The 23,115-nt window shown below is 44.1% G+C and overlaps 1 long non-coding RNA gene across 1 annotated transcript in view; it reads right to left on the bottom strand.

Annotated features, from left to right (window-relative positions):
• Positions 1-17,310: 17,310 nt before the first annotated feature.
• The window catches only part of LOC140454325 (uncharacterized), a 40,657-nt gene continuing 34,852 nt past the window's right edge, over positions 17,311-23,115 (bottom strand). The window contains exons 3-4 of the long non-coding RNA XR_011952660.1: positions 22,101-22,673; positions 17,311-17,366 (exon numbers count right to left, since the gene is read on the bottom strand). This is a non-coding gene — a long non-coding RNA (uncharacterized lncRNA). The remainder of the gene's footprint in view (positions 17,367-22,100; positions 22,674-23,115) is intronic.

Below are 23,115 nucleotides of genomic sequence, written 5' to 3'. Positions count from 1 at the left end.
AATTCATAACACTGTCCACCCTATCTAACCCTCTGATTATCTTATATAGATCAATTTAGACAGTTCTCATCCTTCTTCTCTCGAATGAAAACAGCGACAACGACCTCAGACTTTCCTGATAAGACCTTCTCTCAAAATCAGGTAACATTCTTGTAAATCTCTTTTGATCCCTTTTCAAACGTTCCACGTCCTTCCTGTAATATAGCAAGCAGAAATATACAGTACTCCAAGTGCGGCCACATCGGAGTTTTGTGCACCTGCAGTATGATCATGTGGCTCCAAAATTCTATCCCTCTTCCAATAAAAGCTAACATACTGTACGCCTTCTTAACAAGCCTATTAAACAGATTGGCAACATTGAGTGATCTACGTACATTGACACTGAGATCTCTCTTCTCATGGACACTGCCAAGCATCTTACCATTGGCCCAGAACTCTTTATTCATTTTGTTACTTCCAAAATGAATCACCTCACAGTCTTGCACATTAAACTGAAGTTGCCACCTCTCAGCCCAGCTCTGTAGCTTATCTATGTCCCTCTGTAACATGCAACATCCTTCAGCACTATCCACACTTCACCAACCTTAGTATCATCATTAAATTTACTAACACATCATTTTATGCCCTCATCGAGGTAATTTATTAAAATGACAAACAGCAGTAATCCCAAAAAGTTCCTCTATAGGAACTACAGTTTTTAGTGTAGTCTGTGAAAACAGAAAACATTGCTTTTGTGCCTCTGCCGTTTTTGAGTTTTTCATCGTTATCTTCTCAGTTTCATCCTGCAAAGAGCCATCACTTAGTTTCACTCTGCGATTCTTTTTTATGTACTAGTGAAAGCTAACGGTATCAGTATTTATGTTTCCGTTCATTTCCTTCATAGCTTCTTTTAATGTTGTGTGTTAACCCTTTCCTGATTTTTTTTTTTTGTTTTCATTAATTCACAGAAAGAGGGCATTGCTGCGTCGGCCGGTATTTATTGCCCATCCTTGATTTCCCAGAGGGCAGTTAGGAGTTATCTACATTGATGTAGGTCTGGAGTCACATATCGGCCAGACCAGCGAAGGATGGCAGTTTCCTTCCCCATCGGACATTAGTGAAACAGACATTAGCTTCTCCTGACAATCTATTCATGTTCACCATCAGTTTGTTAATCCCAAATTTGAATTCAAATTCCACCATCTGCCATAGCAAGATTCGAATCCAGCTCCCCAGAACATTATCTGGGTCTCTCGATGAGCAGTTCAGCTGTAATACACTTGGCCACTGCCTTACCCAATCTCCCAGAGCATGACTAACTTGTGCAGTATGATTTGCCCTAGTTTTTGCCGTCATGCTGTCATTGAATTCCGTATCTAGACATGGATAAATTTTCTCTGTCATGCAATTCCTCTTCTCTCACAAATATACTTTACTTGAGATGTATTTAGCATCCCCTTAAGTATTTGCAAAATTTCTTCATCTGTCCTGCCTTTGACTGTTCCGCCCCCCACCAACACCTTCCTTAGGCCACTGTAAGTATTATTACCCAACACTAAGGCTCTCGTATACGACTCTGTTCTCACCAGTATGTTGTGGTCATTCTTCCAAGAGGATCCTTTCCTGAAAGATCGTTTTTCATTCCTTGCTTATATCAAATCTAAAGTACCCTGCTCTCTGGTTCGCTCCATGACATGTGTTCTTAGAAACAATCCTTCATATACTCTACTATTTGTACTTGGAGCCTACTCTTTGCCAAGTTGATTAATTGATTCAATATGCCCGTTTATCCCACCGTTGTTCCCTTGTCACGAACCCTCATTATTTCCGACCTCAGATGTACTTTGGGGAGACGGTGGCTGAAAATTACTCTTCCAAAGAGGTTTCTTCAGTTGCTTTTTATTTGCACCAGGACTGATTTTAATTTGTTCCCTCGTGCCAATATCATTTCTTAATATAGCCTTGATATCATCCTTAACCAACACACCAATTCCACCTCCTTTACCTTCATGTCGATCCTTTCGGAATACGGAGTACCCATGGACAGTTCACTGTCCAGTCCTGATCTTCCTGTAACCATGTTACAATCATCCTTATCAGGCCATACCCATTTATCTCAGTACCTACTGGCAGCTCATCAATTTTAATCCAAATACTGTGTGCTTTTAGGCCTAAGGATTTTAAATAAGTTTTTTTCGAATTATTTTTCCCCGTTAATTGTTTCTTGAGTACGAGCTTCCTGATCTCACACACCTCACTCCTTCACGAATCCCATCTTCATTTGTTAATTGCTGACATTTCTATCATTTATTCCAATCTCCAACTCACAGTTTGGACTGATTTGATTCCTTCTCGCAGCATGGTTATGAGACTGGCCGTGCCTGATGTCCTATTCATTTCTATCTTCTGCTCAATTTCAGACCTGCTGCTTTGTTTCCCAGCCTCCTGGTTTATTAGTTTAAATCCACCTAATTTGCACGAGAAAGCCTCCCCACTAGGATGTTGGTGCTCGTCCAGTTAAGATGCAATCTCTCCATTTCTTAAAGACCCCACCTGTCCCGGAAGAGGGCCCAATGATCCTGAAATCTGAAACCATCGCCCCTGAACTAGCTCTTTTACCATATGTTAATCGTTACCTAATCCTTACCTCTTTTATACGAGGCACTGGGTGTAATTCAGACATTACAGAGAATTTTTTTTGTCTCTCTCTCTCTCTCTCTCTCTCTCTCTCTCTCACACACACACACACACACACACACACACACACACACACACACACACACACTTCATTACTTTGAAGAAGAATACCTGGAACCTTATAATTAATCAGAATGATAAGTGGAGTGAAGAAATTAGTTAAAGGTAGGATGCGAGAAATTAGAGTAATGAAATTACTCCTGATTGATCAGAACAGACGAAGATGTGAACTTATTGCAGTAATCAAAATTATGAAAAAAAATGGTAAAATAAGAATACTTCGTTTCTCTTAGCTGGCATTACAGCATCCCAGTTTCAAGATCATCGGCACAAGACCTTGGAGTGAGATAAGGCAAAAGCTCTTTATTGAGAGAGTTGTTAGGATTTGGAATGTCCTACCTGGAAGATTTGTGAATGAAGACTCAAGTGGGAACTGGATATATAATTGAACGTTCAGAAATTTAAGGGCAACAGTGATAGAGGTGGCAAATGGGAGGATTTGGGAGACACTTCACAAGCTGATGCATACACAGTGGCCAAATAGCTTCCTTGTGTACATTAAAGTTCTGTAGTCTATCATGTACAGATGCAAGTCAACGCAGCATAATCATTTATAATGCAAGTATTGCAAGTTCAGCTTGATGATGAAGTCTAATTAGTACTTAGCACACGAATACTTTAAATTTTGTATCCCAACAAATAAAACAAATATTTCCTTTGCTTTGCCACAAAACTCTTTCGAAAATGTCTGACTGTTCACTCACACGGATAAATGTTCTTCATTCTTTTTCACATTTCACATTAACGCCATTCATTCTGAAAATTGCAAGGTTTCAAATTGTTGTTCACTTCAATTTAATAATACAAATTATTTATTTAATCTAATATTCTCTGTTCATATTGAATTATTGTCATTTTTCAATTGTTGGAAAAGAACTGAAGCTCGCACATTTAGTGAGAAATTAAACTGATCGATTATGTATAAATATGTAAGAACACAATTTCTATATGACTGTTCAATCGTTTTCTCACTCGAAAAGTACAATCATTCAGACGCAAACGACTTTCCAAATGTTGGAGCAACTATGTATTCATTTGAATACTGACAATGAGTATGTAATTGTAGCGAGTTTTGAGAAGATTTGGAGCTCAGGTTGAAGTTTTGGATGTAGGCTTCTTTGCTGAGCTGGGAGGTTCATTTCGAGATGTTTTACCATCTTCATCTTCAGTGGGCCTCAGGGGAACCAACGCTGAATATTCCTGCTTTCTATTTATATGTTTGAGTTTCTTTGGGTTGGTGATGTCATTTCCTGTGGTGATGTTATTTCCTGTGGTGAAGTCACATCCTGCTCCTTTTCTCAGGGGTGATAGTTGAGGTCTAAATCGGTGTTTTTGTTGATAGACTTCAGGTGGAAATGCCATGCTTCTAGGAATTCTCGTGCGTGCCTCTATTTGGTTTTTCCTAGGATGGATGTGTTGTCCCAGTTGAAGTGATGTCCTTCCTCATCCGTATGTAAGAATACTAGAGGGAGGATGATGTATTTTTGTGGTTACTTGATGTTCATGTATGCAAACGCATGTAATTGTGATCAGCACTAACGTCAGATAACATGTTCTTTGTTCGGTATTAAATAAAACATACAATCTTTATTTTTGTATCATAAAATGTTGGCAGGAAAGTATATTTTAGTTCCATAAATATAACATCAACCTAATTGTTTTCAGAGGTTATGCAATTATTGTTTGGTTGAATAATTATATTTCACACTTTTGTGAATCACAATTCACGAACATAGCTAATATCTCATTTTTTCAGATCAGATTGCAATCGTAACCTACATTGAAAAAAGTCTTTAAAAGATTTGAATTCAGTCACAGCTGCCTGTGATACTGGGTAAGACATTTGTCTGCTCTTAAATGAATCCAAAGAGCTTCCACCTGGGTCACGGCAGTCATTCAAACATTATTTCACAACAAATTATTTCGACTCCATCTTCGGTGTGAGCCTTGACTGGGGGCAGATAAATGGATATGGAGTGTCAGAATCACATCGCACAAGTTAATTATGGTGATGATATCTGGCCTGCCTCCCAGGCTCCAAGGATCTGCTATCTAGACCAGACACGGGGTAAAGGTGTTAACAAGGTGACAGTATTCTGCAGCACATTGTGTCTCTCAAAGAAAGCTCCAAAACCGTGTCTAATAAATGTTACCTTCACATTCACCAGTATACAAATAAAATTGTACATCTCTGTTGATGGACAAAAATTAATACATGGGTCAACCAACAAAATCTATCTTAAGAACACAGCAGCAAATGACAAGTCCAGAATCACCTTAATAACAGACCTTGACGGATTCTGTCTGGTGTAGGTCATCACACACATATTGTACTGGTACTCAGGTGATTGTAAGAATGCACCCCAGAAGTGGACGTCTTGGCCTAACGCCCCTACAGAGCGTCCTGATCTCACACACATCACTCCCTCACACATTCAACAATTGAAAAGAATCCACATGCTGAGTGAAACATAGAACAGTACAGTGCAGACCCTTTGGCCTTGATGTCCTGCCGACTCTTTATCCTACTCTAACATCAGACTAACCTACATACCCTTCATTATGCTATCATTCAATTGCCTATCCAATGGTCTCTTAATATATCCCCAATGCAGCTGACTCTACTACAGTTGCCAGCAGTACATTCCAACCATCCACCATTCTCTGTGAAAGGAACCTACCTCTGACATCTCCATTCAATCTTCCTCCACTTACCTTTAGGTTTTTCTCCCTGATGATAGATATTTGCACCATGGGAAAAAGTATCTGGCTATCCACTCTATATTTGCCTCTCATCATCTTATACACCTCTCTCAAGTCACCTCTCATCCTCCTTTGAATTCATCAAATGCAACTTTCCAGAACTAAGTAATGGAGAAAGTAAGAACTGCAGATCCTGATGAACTGCTGATGCCCAAAGCTTTGACTCTCCTGCTCCTCAGATGCTGCCCCAATGGCTGTGCTTTGCCAGCGCCACACGTTTCGACTCTGATCCCCAGTACCTGTAGTTCTCACTTTCTCCATTACTTAGAGCTCTCCCTTCTGCACACTGAACAGGGACTTAATCAGCAGAAACCCATTGCATGTGGAGCTGACTGTTTAGTTCTGGAAAGTTGCATTTGATGAATACAGTTATTAAAAGAGAAATTACAGTTCAACAAATATTCATTCATTCCCAGAGTTACAGTTTTGGTTCATGAATTGTGCAGCGTGAGAACAATGAATGACTAAAGAACTCCCCGCTATAGAGTATTCTAGGTGTTATATTCCAGGCTGGATGTCGTTTACCTTAATGCTGGGAATATCGGATAAACAGATGTGATAACGGAATGAGGTGAAGTGGGGAAGTGTGACATTTTTGCCTTCACAGAGATGTGTTTGAGGGAGGTCAGAGCTGACAACTCAATATCCTGTGATACAAGATCTAAAGGCACGACAGGAGAGGTGGTAAAAGAGGAAGTGGGGTTGCATTACTAATTGTGGAGTTAGTTACTGCAGTAAGAATGATCTAATGAGGCTTGTTGGTTAGAGCTCAGGATCAAAACCATGAAGACACACCGCTGGGGATATATTATAGACTCCCAAACAAAAGAAAGTACAGGAGCTGATATAGAACCAATTTACTGAGATGTGCTAATACAACAATAGGATCATTATATTCAGGCATTTCGATTCCAAACATTCATTTGGACAGTGATAACATTTTTAAGATGGGACAGATGCCTTGAAATTTATTCCTGGGAGCTTGTGATATCAACCTGTAGCAGATACAACAATGGGCGGGGCTGTGCTGGGCCTCACCGTGGGGAACGAAGCCAGTCAGATGTTGCAGGCAGGGTTGGGTTGAGCATGAAAGGACCAGTGACAGTGACTCCTACGTCTTGAGTTTGCTAAGGAAAAGACCCAAAAATGTTTGAAAATTAAAAGCTTTTTGCATTTGGGAGACCGATTTTATGAAAAGATATGACAGAATCTGGCCAAAGTGCAGATGCTTCTAGGTGCAACTGTAGCAGAACAGCGTGGGGCACGAGTTAGGGGGTCACTTGAGCAAAATGTAATTGATGACAGCGTCGGCCCAGCATGTTAGGAATACAAGCCCAGAGAACCTTGGGTGTCGACACATTTCTGAACAGAATTAAAAAGGAAAAAGAAGCTTAAAGCGGTTACAAAGTGAGCAGGTCAACGGAGGTCCAAAAAGAATATAGAAAGTGTAGGGCAAAACTTAACAAGTCAGTAGAAGAGCAGAAGTGGTGGCGGGGAGTTAAAACATTCGAGGGTACAGATTAGCAAGAATTCAAAGACATTCTTTCAGGTTATTAAGGGGAAGAGGATAACGCGGGAGAGAATGGGGAGTTTTCGGAACCAAGGGGGCAGCCTAAGCACGGAGCCAGAGAATATGTGAAACACTGGCTTTCTTCCGATCTTCAGTTTGAAGAAGGAGTTCCTGGATTCAAGGAGAGTGACTGTGTGATCTTTGAGTGAATTGACACAGAAGCTGACAATGAATTGGAAGTTTGTGCGGGATAGAGAGTAGGCAAATGCACAGACCAGGATGAGCTGTATCTTTGGCTGACGTGAGGAGATTACAGTCTCTTAACTTTTCATTTTTGTTTTGCCTCTGGCCACAGAGAAGGTGTGATAGGACAGGATAACATCTAATATTGATACAAGTTTCAAACAGAGTGCTAGAAATACCGCATGGGGTTAAAGACCACCAAGTCTCACATCAGTGAGAGGGAAATCATTTTCGAAAATTCTTCGGGCTGTTGAGGCTGGCTCATTAAATATCGTTAGGATTGAGGCAGACTGATTTTCATACAAGGTTATGGGGAAAATATAGACAACTGGAATGGGGGTTTATCAAAATCGATCTCACCTAATTGAGTGGAAAAGCAGACTCAGTGAGCGGATGGACGTACTGTTGTCCCTATGTCGAATTGTATCATTTTTACAATAGCCTTGTATTCACTGGAACATCAACCTCTCTCGCTGTGGACTGAGACACAGTTTGGAATGCAGTCGATGGATTCAAGGAATTAATAAATGCAGTACTCTTAGACAGAAAGGACCAAGGTACTGTGACAATGCAGATTGGCTGTCGGGGTGAAGATTAGCAGCAGTGCAGTTAGCACTACCAGAAGGAAAATCTCAGTAAGACATCTTCCAAGGCCAATCAGTGATCTTGGAAGGAGAGCAGGTCGTCAGTGGCCAGGTGTCAAGAAGTGCTTAATGCCCAAGTACGACATCACTGCAGTGTCTCCTTCCTTCCCTAATCAAAACTAAATGTTAAGAGGTAGAGAGACATGCGGTTGGTAGCAATATTTGGCTCAAGAGGTTTTGGACAGCAGCAGCTCAGCGAAAACTACAGGCAAGCTCAAATAAAGTCCTTTCAACTTTAGTCTTGCAGCAATGGAGATGGCAGTTAGGACTGTTGATACGGGATGTGGGGAGCTCAGGGTAATTCCCACAATCCCTGGTAACTACACGTGTGGAAAATACACCCAGCTGCAACTCCTGGGAGACCATGTTCGGGAGCTGGAGCTGGATGCACTCAGGATCATCTGAGATATTGAGAACTTCATAGATAAGAGCTTTCGTGTTGTGGTCACATCCAAGACTTGCCCCAGTCATGTTTCTGTAATGACTATAATATCCCAGTCCCGCGTTAAGATCCATGCTGTGAGTACATCAGGTTGACCTATCTGTCCTGTTGCATTTAAATAAGGGCACTTTAATCCAACAGGAGTCCTTGCTCCCTGTTGTGTTCAAGACAGAGAGGAAGTAGGCGACCACCTGGAATGGCGAACGGAGTAGGCAGAGAATGCAGGAATCCCCTGTGGCAATTCCCCACGAAAACAAGCACACCGTTTTGGATACTGTTCAGGGGAAATACATTCCAGGGGAAAGCAGCATTAGCCAGGTTGGTGGCACTACCATTGACTCTGGGGCACAGTGGGAAAGGGTAACGGTTAACAGAACCTTAGAGATAGGAGAGTCGATTGTTAGAGGGACAGATCGGAGATTCTGTGGCCTCAAATGGGAATCCAGAATGTTGAGTTACCGCCCAGGTGCCAGGGTCCAGGATGTCTCTGAGCGGATGCAGAACATTCTCAAGAGGGATGGGGAGCAGCCAGAAATCATTATTCCCGTTGGCACAAATGACACGCGTAGATGTAGGAATGAGGTCTTACAGAGTGATTAGTGAGAGCTGGGAGAAACGTTAAAAACCAGGACCTTGACGGTGGTAATCTCCTAATTACTTCCATTGTAATGTGCTACTGAAAGTAAGAACAGGAGGATATGGCAGATAAATAAGTAACGAAAGAATTGGTGCGGGGGTGGGGGGGCAGAGAGATTCAGATTTTTACATTGTCGTCTTTTCTGTGACAGAGTTGACCTGATCAGGAGGGACAGGTGGTGCATGCACTGGGAAGGGGACCAGTATCTTGTTGGCAAATTTTGTTCATGCTACAAGGGAGGATTTAAACTATATTGGTGAGGAACAATACCGTCATGATCAGAGAGGCAAGAACGAGGCTGGAAGGAGATACAGTAATCAGAAACAATAAAGTGAAGAGACAGGTCAGGCTGGAACACGACTCTCCTATCTCTAAGGAATGCCTGTTGGATTAACCTACTTTTATTTCTGTGCAAGAGGGTTGGCAGGTAAGACCAATAAACTAATGGCGTGTATAGGAACAGGGGATTGGGATAATGTAGCCTTTATAGAAACATGGCTAAGCGAGGGTCAGGACTGGCAGCTTCACGCATCAGGTACAGGTGCTTTAGGCGGGACAGGGATTGTGGAAGGAGGGGAGGAGGAGTTGAAATTCTGATTGAGGGGATTATCACAGCAGTAATCAGAGATAAAATAACTGACCAATCATCCAGTGAGGCTTCGTGGGTGGAGCTAAGAAGTAGTAAGTGGATGATGATGTCACTGTGGTTGTACTCTCGGCCTCCAAATAGTCAACGTGAATTTGAGTAACAAATATGCAGGGAGAAGGGAGACATGCAGGAGCAATATGGTTGTCATCAGAGTGGATTTTAATTTTTGTAACAGACTGAGACTGCCAGAACGGGAAGGGATTTGATGGAGTGGAATCCGATAAGTGAATTCAGGAAAGTTTCCTCCAGCAGTATGTAGAGGGTCCTACTTGGGAAGGGGCAAAACTCGATCAACTCTTGGGAAACAGAGCAGGACAGGTGACTGAGGTGACAGTGGGGAGCACTTTGGGACTAGTGACCATCTTCCTATTAATTTTCAAATAGCAATGGAGAGGGACAAAGCTGGTCCACAGGTCAAGTTTTAAATTGGGACAAGGGGAATGTTGATGGGATTGGACAGGATCTTGCAGGGGTCGACTGGAGTAATTTGCTTGCAGGTAAATGGCCCGCTGGCTAGTGGGAAGCCTTTAAACGTGAGGTAGCTAGAGTTCAAGGTCTATATGTTTCTGTGACGGTGAAGGGCAAGGTTGGCAGGAATGGGGAACCCAGGATGACAAGAGATATATAGGCATTGACTGGAAAAAAGAGGGATACGTGGCTCAGACACAGGCAACTGGGATCAAGGGAGTCCCTGGCGCACAATAAGGGATATAGGAGTTTACCTTTGATGGAAATCAGGAGGGCGACAAAGTGGACATGAAAGAACCTTGGCTGAGAAGATTAGGATAAATCCAAAGAGGCACTTTAAGGATATGTGAGAAGTCTGGTTGAATTTATAACACAGATAGCAAGCTGGAAGATTAAGTCCAATCTCAAGATCCTGTGCTTAAACAAAATAGACTACAACAGGATGAGGCAGTAATTTTTCAAAGTGCACAGCAAAATTATATATATCAGTGAAAAGGAGGGACTGTAGGAAAAGGGGTAATCTGCCATTTGTGTCTAAGGAAATAAGGGAGTCTATCAAATTGAAATAGAAGGCATACAAATTGGCAAAGACCAAGGAGAAACTAGGAGATTAGAAAAACTTTAAAGATCAACAAAAAGCTTGATGGGATTTTGACTGGGTCTACAAATGAGTAGCTATCCCCAGGGCAAGAATAGCAGTTTACACTGCACGAGGAAACCTATTGCGTGGGGAACATATGGCTTATTTAATTGTTGAAGTACTTATCTGAAGAAGTCTGTCAGCATAGTGATGAACCTGATAAAGTTAAAAATTACATCGTGCTTGGAAAGCTAGTGCTTCCTAATAAACCTGTTGGACTATAACCTAGTGTCGTGTGATGTTTAACTTTGTCTACCCCATTCCAACCTCGGCTCCTCCACATGAGAATCCTGACAGACAACCCCACCGAAACTGCAGCACCTGTCAAGTACTTGACTGAGCCACGGAGGTGTTGGGGAGGGGTGTGTTGTTTAAACACAAAGTGCTGAATTGAACTCGACTTTTTAAACGGCCGTTGCCACGGAGATAATCCTGACAACCAGCCTCCATTCAAAGCCACAAAGCACTCTAACATGGACTTGGCTGTGTCTCGGTACTTTTTCCAATCACACTGACATTTGAAATATTCGCCCACGGACAGAATGCACACCTCTCCTTCCAGATGAAAAGGCCAATGATATTCAGATCGGCACGGATCAAGTAACTATCAGATCTGAACAGGAAGTTCAATTTGAATTTCTCATCTGCAAATCCACCCTTTCCATACCCTACAACAGAGAAAACAAGTCACCATTGTTAATACAGGATGGAAATTTATCAGACAATGATAGTATTAAATTGTAGATTCCTTGTTCCCCCAAAGCTTTAAATCTCTGTCTCACAATTTCTCTCTCTTGTTAACTGAAATCCAAACCAATCTCATTCCTCCTTTCCTCCACACCCAGTTCTCACAATCTCTCTCCTCGCCTTGAATTCAGTTTCCGAGCTGCTGTCTACAGACTAAGAACCAAATCAATGAGTTTGACATGGAGCCTCCAGGGTGTTGGTGAATCCTCCCCCCATCTCCCAGAACCCCCATTCTCTGATGAGAACCATTCTGCACACACTGGCCAAATTTTATCTGATTGAACTAAAATTAACCAAATTAGAACTCTAATTGGAGGCCCATCCTTGTCATTTTCCATAACAATCCTGACTATTCATAAGAGTTCTGACAACTTGCTGCAAAATGCTCCCCCATTGATACGTTGACCACTCGTCAGGATACCAGGCAAAGGGCTATTCCCCTGGGTCGTGTCCTCAGAGGAAAGAAGGAATGCTAATGACAGATTAATCCCACACATCCACAGCCTCCCTCCCTGGCACTGACCCGCCCTGCACATTCACCAACTGGCCAGCACTGCGCCCATGCACTGATCTCCATTCCTACGGAACATGCTCTCGATCACACAGGAGCCTGGAGGATTGATGTCAGCTGCTGCCCAATAGACTGGAGGGGGCGGGGCTGGAGGACTGGGACAATGGGATTGTAAACAATTAATGAATGTGGAGGACACTGGGGGATGGACAAGTCAGTGAGGGACAGGATCAGTGCAGCAGCAGGAGGGGATCCTGGACAAACTGAGTAATGGGGGAGTCTGACAGGAGAGAAACTACAGGAAGGTTCTGTTTGGAGGCTCAGGCAGGGACAGCTGGGAGACAGTATGGCCTGGTGGCTTGGGCATGTTTTCTAATCATCGTCTTCACAGCCGCTGTTACCAAATTCTGAACCCGATCCTCTTGGTCCAGAGGAAAGGACACTACCATCATTTCATAGTGGGCTAGTGGAAAGAAAGGAAGATTTACTCAACCTCACTCACATGGAAACTCCATGAGCTCCTCGTACTTCCTGTCTACGGTGGGGATTGAGGAGACAGAGCAGGTGGGAGGGGGTAGGGATATAGGGACTGCCTTTCAAAAGGAACTCACCTGTGTTGGTGTTATTAACAAGACTCAATACACAGTCACAAACACAAAGCTGGTGTACGTGAACGTTATCCAGAATATTAACTCCTTTAACTGGGTGACGCAGACCCCAATGTACAGAGTTTAAGTCCTGGATATTAATCACGGCTTTGTGTGTGAGAAATCATGTCTTGTGAACTGGACTGAGTTTACTGAAGAAGTAACAAAGCAGATTGATGAGGGCAGAGCGGTGAACATGATCTTCATGGACTTCAGTAAGGCGTTCGACAAGGTTCCTCATGGGAGATTGGTTGGCAAGGTTAGATCTCATGGAATACTGGGAGAACTAGCCATTTGAATATAGAACTGGTTCAAAGGTCGAAGACAGAGAGTGGTGGTAGAGTGATGCTTTTCAGGCTGGAGGCCTGTGACTAATGGAATGTCACAAAGATCGGTGCTGAATCCACTACTGTTTGCAATTTATATCAATAGTTTGGATGAGAACATAAGATGTATTGTTAGCATGTTTGCAGATGACACCAAAATTGGCAGTGTAGTGGACAGTGAAAAAGATTACCTCAGAGTACAACGGGATCTGGATCAGATGGGCGAATGGGCTGAGGCATTCAATTTACAAAAATATGAGATGCTGCATTTTAGGAAAGCAAACCTGAGCAGGACTTTTACAGTTAATAGCAAGTTCCTGGGGAGTGCTGCGAAACAAAGAGAACTTGGAGTGCAGGTTCATAGTTCCTCGAAAGTAGAGTCACAGGTGGATAGGATAGTGAAGAAGGCAGTTGGTATGCTTTCCTTTATTGGTCAGAGAATGTAGTATAGGTGTTGGGATGTCATATTGTGGCTGTACAGGACATTGATTAGGTACTTTTTGAAATATTCCAGCAATTCTGGTCTCCTTCTTATCGGAAGGATGTTCTCAAACTTGAAAGGGGTCAGAAAAGAATTACAAGGATGTTGCCAGCGTTGGATAGGGTGTTTTCCCGGCAGCGTCGGAGGCTGAGGGGTGACCTGATAGAGATTTATAAAATCAGCCAGTCATGGGTAGGGCAAATAGACAAGGTCCTTTCCCTGTGGTTGGGGTATACAGAACTAGGGGAGAGGGAGGGGAGAGTAGGCAGAGAGGGTGGGCTGAGGGTGGGGGGAAAGAGAGGATGTGGGGATTGAGAGTGGTCACACAGGTGAGGACAGAGATGGGGGCAGGGGAGGACAGGCAGAGGCAGGGGAGAATCAGAGAACGGGGAGTGGAACAGAGGGGGAGGGAAACAGAGAGGGGGGAACAGAGAGTTATTTTATGGATCTACAACTCAACCCTGTTCTTGTTTTCTCCTCCTCACTTTCAATCCCTCTGAAGAGCTCAGAACTGCATAGTTCCTGGAAAGTCGAGTTTCAGGGAGACTGGGTGCTGTAGACTGCATTTGAGACGCTGACCTTTATTGGTCTGTGCACTCATCAATAAAGGGACCTCGGTTCGATTCCACTCTGTGTCATGTTTGCACATTCTCCCTCTGTGTGTTTGCACGGGCATCCTCTGGGCGCTCTGGTTTCCTCACAAAATCCAAAGACGTGCAGGTTAGGTGGATTAACTGGGGGTAATGCTGGGTTACATGGTTCAGGTGGGATGGTATTCCGATGGTTGGTAAGGTCTCATGGGCTGAATGAGCTGCTTCCACACTGTATGGATTCTGTCACTGAGTATAAGAGTTAGGAGGTCACGTTGTGGATGTACAGGGCATTGGTGAGGCCAGTTTTAGAATACTACATTCAATTCTAGTCTCCCTGATATCAGGAAGATAGGACTCAGCCCCATAATAACAAGTTCCTGGGAAGTGTTGACGAACAAATACACTGTGCAGAGTGGTTTGATAGTTCCTTGAAAGTGGGGCTGAAGGTAGACAGGTCGGTGAAGGTGCTGTTTGCTATGCAAGCTGTTTTTGGACAATTCACTGAGTATAGGAGTTGGGAGATCATGGTTCGGTTGTACAGTTTATCGGCTCAGCCACTTTTGCAATGCCCAGACTACTTTACATTCTAGTATCCCTGCTATAGGAAAGATGTTGGGAAACCTGAAAAAGTCCAGAAAAGATTTATAAGGGTGCTGCCAGTATTGAAACATGTGAACCATAAGGAGGGGCTGAGGACATTTTGCCTGGAGTAGTGGACATTGTGGGATGGCATTATACAACGTCTTCTAAACTGCAATGTTTCCTGCAACTGTCCCCATTTCAGATGCTGCCAGACTTGCTGAGGATCTCCAGCAATTTTATTTTTGTTTGTTTTTATTGCAGATTTCCACGATTTTGCTGAGGCACTTAGAGTCATAGACATTTAAAAGGCTTCATATTTTGTTGACTCTCACCCCTGGGATGGCAGGACTGATGGATGAAGAGGACTCAATCCTCGTTTAATTCTCCTTTCCGTTGTCTTTCCGAGCTGTTGCCTGCATCACGAATACTCTATTTCCCATTCCCTGACCTGAATCTGGCCCATGTAAGCCACTCTTTAGCTCCCAACCCCTTGCCAGACGAGTTACAATCTCACCAATCGAACTGGCAACCACCCCACCAGGAGATTTCTCCCAGCACTGCCCAGGGGTAACCAGTCAGGCTGGTACAAGTCTCACCAAGCCCAGAAACGGTTGTAGTGCCTGGAAAATCGAAACCCTTCTCTGGGACACCATTTGTCCAGCCACATTTCCAGCTGATCTATCCTCTTGTTCCTGCTCTCACTAGCACATGGCACTGGGTGTAAGTCTGACATTATTACTTTTCATTTTAATATATCTCTGATTTTCCTTTATACATATTTCAGGCCCTCATCCCTTTGTTTTGCAATGTTGTTGGTATCTGTGTGTTCCACAACCATTGGTTATTTAACCTCTAGCTGCAGAACTCACTGTAGTCACGCCATGCTATCACAGATCCTAGCACCAGGGAGGTAACATGCCATCCTTGATTCATGTCTGTGGCCACAGAAGTACCTGCCCTTACTCTGACGATTGATCCCATATCACTATAGCCCTGTGACTGTCTTTCCTCCTGTTCGGTGCAGCAGAGCTATCTGTGATGTCATGACTCTGGCTGTTACTGATTTCCCCGAGAGGTTACCCCACCCATTCAGCCCCAACAGAATTCCAACCGGTATACAGTATCTGTTTGAGAAGGGGATGATCAATGGGGACTCCTGCACTCCCTTGCTGAGCCTTTAACTTGATGTGATGGTCACCCATTCCCTTTGTGCCTGTGTAACCCTCACCTGCAGTGTGACGAACTCACTAAACGTGCTGTCCATAATATTCTCAATGTCATAGATGGTCCACAGTGAGTCCACTCACAGCTCCAGGTCTGAAAAGCAGTTTCCCATTAGCGCAGATGGACACACTTCCTACACACATAGCCGTCAGGGACACTAGAAGCGTCCCTTGTTTCCCACATTGTACAAGAGGACCCCACCATGGGTCTGAGGGTTCCTGTCTCAATGTCTCTCTAGATTAGGCTAGTTACTCCCATTAAGAGAATTTAAAAGAGCTTTCAACCTTCCTTCACTTCAAACATGTCCATTATAATCAATAGCCCGAATCTTTACTTAAGCTGATATATTATACTTTAAAAACTGTTAACAAATACTCCGCAGTGTCGCTTACAAATTGACTGTTCCCATTGGGACCATGCGAAGTTCTGAATGGCCTGAAATAAAACTGAGTTTCAGCTTCACCTTCTCCCTGTCTCATCTCCCTCTGTTTTCACCCAACTCCAAAACATTCTCATTGAGCCAAGCATCACTCAGCATCAACATGGCCTTCAGCAATTTCTGGATGAACAGATAATTGTCAGAATCTGTAAAATTCCACCTGAAAAGTTACTGGATATTGAGTCCATAAGAAATTTTAATGGGAAATTTACAGGGAATTGAAAATAAAGTGTTCACAGGTTAAAGTCATGAAGTGGTTGACTGGGTTAAACATGACAGTTCCTGCAAAGAGTCGAGGTGTAGTTTGGATAAATCTATGTTCCCTCTCAGACCAATATCTCCTTCTCGGGCTGCACGGCCCAGAACAGAGCACATAACCCAAGGGTGATCCAACCGTGAATTTGTACATCGTTCTGCTATTTGCTTCACAAAAATATGAGAGTCTGGAATAGGGTGGTTCTGGAAAAGCACAGCAGTTCAGGCAGCATCCGAGGAGCAGTAAAATCGACGTTTCGGGCAAAAGCCCTTCATCAGGAATAGAGACAGGGTGCCTGAAGGGTGCAGAGATAAATGAGAGGAGGGTGGGGCTGGGGAGAACGTAGGAAATAGGTGAGTGGGGTGATGATGAAGATGGTGGGTCAGAGAGGAGGGTGGAGTGGATCGGTGGAAAGGAAGATAGGCAGGTAGGACAAGTCATGATACAGTGCTGAGCTGGAAGTTTGGAACTGGGGTGAGGTGAGGGAAGGCGAAATGAGGAAACTGGTGAAGTCCACATTGATGCCCTGGGTTTGAAGTGTTCAAAGGCGGAAGATGAGGCGTTCTTCCTCCAAGCGTCGGGTGGTGAGGTAGCGGCGGTGAAGGAGACCAAGGACCTCCATGTCCTTGCTGAGTGGGAGGGGAGGTGAAATGTTGGGCCACAGGACATTGTTTTTACCTAAACATATGAGCTACTTTTCGACGGACAGAACAGACAAACCCTTCTCGTTCCACAGTTAAATGCCAAATGATATTCAGATCCTGATGACTCTGCTGACTGTAGAAACATGCTTTTGAGATCCCGGTCTCAATTATTCTCAATTAATATCTGATAAAAAATTCACAAGACAAAGCTCACAGTCAGTGCAAGATGAATATTAAAGACAAATACTTCCCTGGTATGTGTCTGATGTGTAAATGCTCCTCTTCAAATCGCCCTGCCCCCACCCAGGAAGAGGACATGTCCATGCGCCTCGCTGTACGTTGCCCCCAATAAAAATGGCGGCTATAACCCAGGACCTATCATTGCCTGAGGGCCACAGACATTTTCCCATTTGCTGCAAACGTGGGAGCAGGAGTTTCTAATTCAGGACGAGCGACCTGTACAGAGTGTAATTAAACCCCTCCCAGTCTAAACTGATACATTTCATTCGGTTTCCGTTGCTACTTCCCCTTTCCCGTTTCCATCTCCTTCACACACCAAGGGTCATTCCGGTACCTGTGACCCTTCCTTAGATCCAATTGCAGGAATTCTACATTTTCCCAGGCACCGTGTGGAAACAGGGCCATTGGCCCAACAAGCTCACACCCACCCTCTGATGATTATCCCACCCAAACCCATTCCCCGACCCTATTACTCTACATTTCCCCTGACTAATGCACCTAAACTATGCATTCCAGAACACTACGGAAAATGTAGCTTGGCCAATTTACCGAACCTGCATATCTTTGGACTGCAGGAGATAGGGGATAAAGAGTTAATAATAGGTTGAGATGGAGTGCAAAGAGAGACAGGAACATTTGGAAAGACAAGGGAGAGGATAATGATCTTGCTGGGAGGGTGCATAGCTGTGAATGGAGGGGACAGGAACCTGTGTCTGGCAGCATCTCAGTGGCGGTAGTGGAAATGGTGACTGAAGATCTACGTTCTGCTGAAAAAAAGACCCTGAGCTTCCAATTGCCTGCCACTTTAACACACGAGCCTGCTCCCTGGCCAACATCTCTGTCTCAAGCTTACTGCAGTGTTCCAGTGAAACTTGATGCAAGCTGGCAGAACCCTCCAGAACATACCAAATTGCCTCCTCTTTCAAGGATTCACAATTTCCCCTCCCATGTGGTCAACAATGCCCTCCAGTGTATCTCCTCCACTTCCTGCACCTCTACTCTTGAACCCCACACCTCCAACTGCAACAAGGGTAGAACCCCCCCGTCCTCACTTTCCACCCCAGATACAACACATCATCCTCTGCCAGTTCCACCACCTACAATCAGACCGCATCATCAGAGATATATTTCCCTTCCCACCCCTTCAGCATTCCACAAACACCATTTCCTCTGCGACTCCCTCATTAGATCCATGCTCCCCACCAACCCACCCTCCACTCCCAGCACCTTTGATTGCCAGTTCAAGAGGTGTAAAACCTGTGCCCACACCTTCCCCTCACGTCAATCCACAGCACCAAAGGATCCTCCCATATCCAGCAGAGATTTCCCTGCACGTCCAGATACCTCACCTATTTTATCCTTTGGTCTCGATGTGGTCTCCTCTATGTTGGGGAATCAGGATGCCAACTTGATTCAGAGAACATTTCTGGAACACATGCACCAAACAACCCTGTGGCCGACCACTTCAACGCCCTCTCCCACTCCACCAAGGACATGCAGGTTCTGGGCTGCCTCCATCGCCAAATCCCAGCCACCCGACGCCTTATCTTCCACTTTGGGACCCTTCAACCACACGGCATCAAGGTTTGCTCATCTCCCCTCCCCCCCACCTTATCTCAGATCCAATCCTCCAACTCGACACTGGCCTCTTGAACTGTCCCACCTGTCCATCTTCCTTCCCAATTATCCACCCCAACCTCTTATCATTACCTCCCATCTACATCTACCTATTGCCTTCCGAGTTCCCATCCCACCAACCCCACACACCCCACTTATTTACCTCTCAGCCCTCTTACCTTTGGAGAGCTGATGAGTTAAGCAGCCTCCTTTCAGCATTAACAATTCTGTGAACATTTCATTGAGCCCTCTAAGGGAATATCAGGGCAGGGTTTGTAAAGAGGTCAGATTGAATGAGGGTCTCAGTGAACAAAAGTGAGACACAGATACAGAGAGTTTTTGGGATGGATTGAATCAAATGTTATAAATTTGCACGGCTGCCAACATTACAGAAGTTACAAAGGGGAGTGATCAACAGAGTGGAATTAGAGCAGCAAATAAATCTTAAACATTTATGTAGGGGATGCTGGGTAAAGATACCACAGTTAGTGCTGATTTCATTCCAGACACACCAGCCAGGGCACACATCCTTGCTGTGCCTACCATATTGATCTCTTTAAGATTTTTGTTCATTTGAAGTGTTTCATGTTTAGATAGTCCAGAGAAGACAGCTTCATTCTCCTCAATCTCTCCTACCAAGGCAATGCTGCTGTTAGAATTCAAGTCACTATGGCGTGTTACTGGCTGCTTCATGGACTGGAACTGGCAATTGAGACTGAAAGGTTACTGTATAAAATATCTTCAATTGTATTGCCAGATTGCCAGACACATGAGGGGCTTTAAGAAAAAGAACTTCAATGATGGGCACTGAGTGTCAGAGCTCCTACTGTTGTTGGGACATTCTGTTTAGATACAATCTATTGGTAATTGTTAGAATTGACTTCTCCTGGCTCCAGAGAAGTGAGCAGAGCATTATAACGGTCATCGAAGATGGTAACAAATTTCCCAGAGGTTACAAATCGTAAATGACAGAGTAGGCATGGGTTCTGCTGGTAAAGTGTATAAATTTATTCAAAATGGCACCAACTTACTTCCAGAAACAAGTGAGAGAAAAGCACATTACTGAGGTCTTTGCATTAGTCCAAATTTAGACATTCAGGAGAGCTGAAGGGAGAGCTGGTGTTGGAGTTGAAGTAATGATAGGAAAAAACTTGTTTCACAGAGAGAGAGTTCACAGATGAAAAACTCAGCTTTAACATCACATCAACTGCAGAGTCGTCCAATTCTGCAGGTCCTGACCCTTATCAGTAATATAAAAGGGGAAAGCAGCATTCCTAGCTCAGAGAATTCATTCCCATGTGAGGCAGCTGGTTGAATATTGAACCGGTCATGTGATCTGGGAAGACACCAATGTAATGGGACCAGGGCGAAGCTGTGTAAATGTGAAGAAATTTACTTACCCCTCCCAGTGGGACACTCACTGACACAGTCACACTGGGGAGAGGCTGTTCACCTGCCTCACATATGGGAAGGGATTTACTCGATCTTACAATCTGCTGAGGCACCAGAGGGGGCACAATGGATTTAGATCCTTCACCTGCTCCATGTGTGGGAAAGGATTCACTCAGTCCTCTGATCTGCTGAAACACCAGCGAGCTCACTCTGGAGAATGACCATTCACTTGCTCCCAATGTGGGGAGAGATTCACTCAAATGCACCACCTGCTGAGACCCCAGTGAGCCCACACAGGGGAGAGGCCATTCAGATGGTCAGTGTGTGAGAAGGGGATTCAGTGATTCATCCTGACCCCCTGAGACACCAGCAGGTTCACACTGGGTAGGAGCTGTTTCCCTCTCTGTGTGACAAGGGATTTGCTGAGACTCAACACGACTGAGAGCCCAGTGAGTGCACACAGGGAAGTGGTCATCCCCTTGCTCCGTGTGGGGTAGAGTTCACACATCACTGCAGGACTCTGATTCTGCAGTTACTGTCCATCAGAGTCAGGAGTGGACCTTGTACATGATGACACTGCTGGAGTATTGATGTTGTTGTTGTTAACCACATTAACTGGGCTGGAGTTGACTGAATTTATATTGCCACTTTCTGAACCTCAGGATGTAACTCTGGGCAGTAAGTCTCCACAAACAACAATGTGAAAAGGAGCAGGGTTCATCTGTATTGATTTAAATTGTGATCATAGCACTGCTGTCTCAGGTAAAAGGTTAGAGTCCAGCCTTGGTCAACGGCCTATGTGGGATATCCACATTCTCCCCATAATAGTGCGAGTCCCCTCCATGTGCGCTGGTTTTCTCCCACAATTCAAAGATGGTTGGTGGGATTTGATGGACCAACGCTCTCCTTCCACACTGTAGGGATTATATTCTATGATTGAGGATAAAGAATATTCTCAGGGTCTCCTTGGAGGAGGAGCATGTGGGTGTATAAATGCTCTCTATGCCATTAGATCGAGGTGGGCACCGCAGGGGATACAGTGCTTTATCTCCACCGCCACCCCCTCACCCCCAACTCTACTTTGATTTAGTCCCTTCCCACTCTGTCACTTGTAATGGTTTGCTTTGCCCATAATGGGTTTTGTTTGTAAATATTCAACTGATGACACTGGTGTACTACTGCTGGTGATTTTACGTTAACAAAAAGCAAAATAATGGAATAATGATGTTGGTGCTGGGAAGGTTGCTCAGCTGTGTGAGATAACACTTCAGGGTAAGAGAAATGGGAGAAAAATGCTTCACAGCTCACAGAACAAGAACTGAAAGTAGTTCAATCAAACCAAAGGTTCAGAGAGGCAAGGAATATTTCCCTGGAGTTTGAGTAACTGAAAAGTGATGGGGTCCGGGAGTAGACAGGGTTTTGTTTAAAGGGCATTTGAAATTTTAAAAACTGTTATATGCAGATAGTTTCGATTCTTTAAGTTTTATTTATTGTGGAATAAACTTGTACTTTAAAAAAAAACAAATTCACAAACCTTGCGTTAAAGATAAATGTTAAATAAAATCCATCAAACCATCCCTCACTGAAAACAGAGGTGGAAGTGCAATCTCCTGCAGAATCCCAGCCCTGACTCCTTCTTCCTACCCGGGCTCCATGGCTATATACATACCTGGGAGATAGCAGCAGGAGAAGGCCATTCGGCCTTTGAATCTGGCTCCACCATTCAATGGGAAACAGCTGACCATCCAGCTCAGTCTCCTGTTCCTGCTCTGTTCCAATCACCTTTCATGACTTTACCTTGAAGAACTATATTTCAGTCCTCCTTGGGCTTCACTGCCTTTTATACCAGCGATGTTGCTGTGTTACTGTGTGGGTGTAGGCAGGGGTAATGTGATGGTGCTCTTCCTGGAGGACACACTCAGCGTCCCTCATCATCCTGCAGGAACATCAACTGGGTTTCAGCAACTAGAGATAGAACCCATTTCCAGGATATGGGCATCACTGGCTCAGCCAGCATTTATACCCCATCACTCGGTACCATTGAGAAGATGGTCGTGAGCTGCTGTCTTTAACCATTCACAGTCCATTTGGCGCAGATAGACCGACAATGCTGGGAGGGAGATTGTTGCAGGATTTTGGCCGAGTGATTCTCCATCTTTGGTTCTTCAAATGCTGGTTAACTTAATCACAATCTGCACATGATTTTGAGATTTCAGTCTGCAAATCTTCACCATCTAGCACCCTGTGTAAAGGAATATGTCTCGATTAGAAATTCAGAACAGACTATTCTAGTTTCTCTGGAATATCTTTTTCCCCTTTCTTCCCCCAAAGCTGTAACCCTCCAGCCCACTTACTCTCTCCTACCATTCTGACTCTGCTACCCCTAATGTACACCCTCCTCATTCTCATGGAGTAACTGATAAACAGATCCATGCCACCACTTCCCATCCTGGTTAGACTCTGCACCCTTTCTGGGTTCACTTCCTTTCCCTTCAGTTGCTGCAAGTCAATAATGTAAGAGCAGAATGAAACAGATGGAAACAGAAAGGGAGGTGGCAGATCCTGGACATCAAGAGGAACCTTCAGTCTGGGAGAATGGGTCAGATTCTTCCTTGTTTCCCATTAGTTTATTCCCAGCATTACAATGAACTGGGGATGGAGAGTGGTCCCACAAAGGGTGTAGT

Source organism: Chiloscyllium punctatum, chromosome 29 (assembly GCF_047496795.1).
Source record: "Chiloscyllium punctatum isolate Juve2018m chromosome 29, sChiPun1.3, whole genome shotgun sequence".
Classification (NCBI taxonomy): domain Eukaryota; kingdom Metazoa; phylum Chordata; class Chondrichthyes; order Orectolobiformes; family Hemiscylliidae; genus Chiloscyllium; species Chiloscyllium punctatum.
The sequence above is the reverse complement of the archived record's forward strand: the minus strand, read 5'-3'. Positions and strand labels throughout refer to the sequence as shown.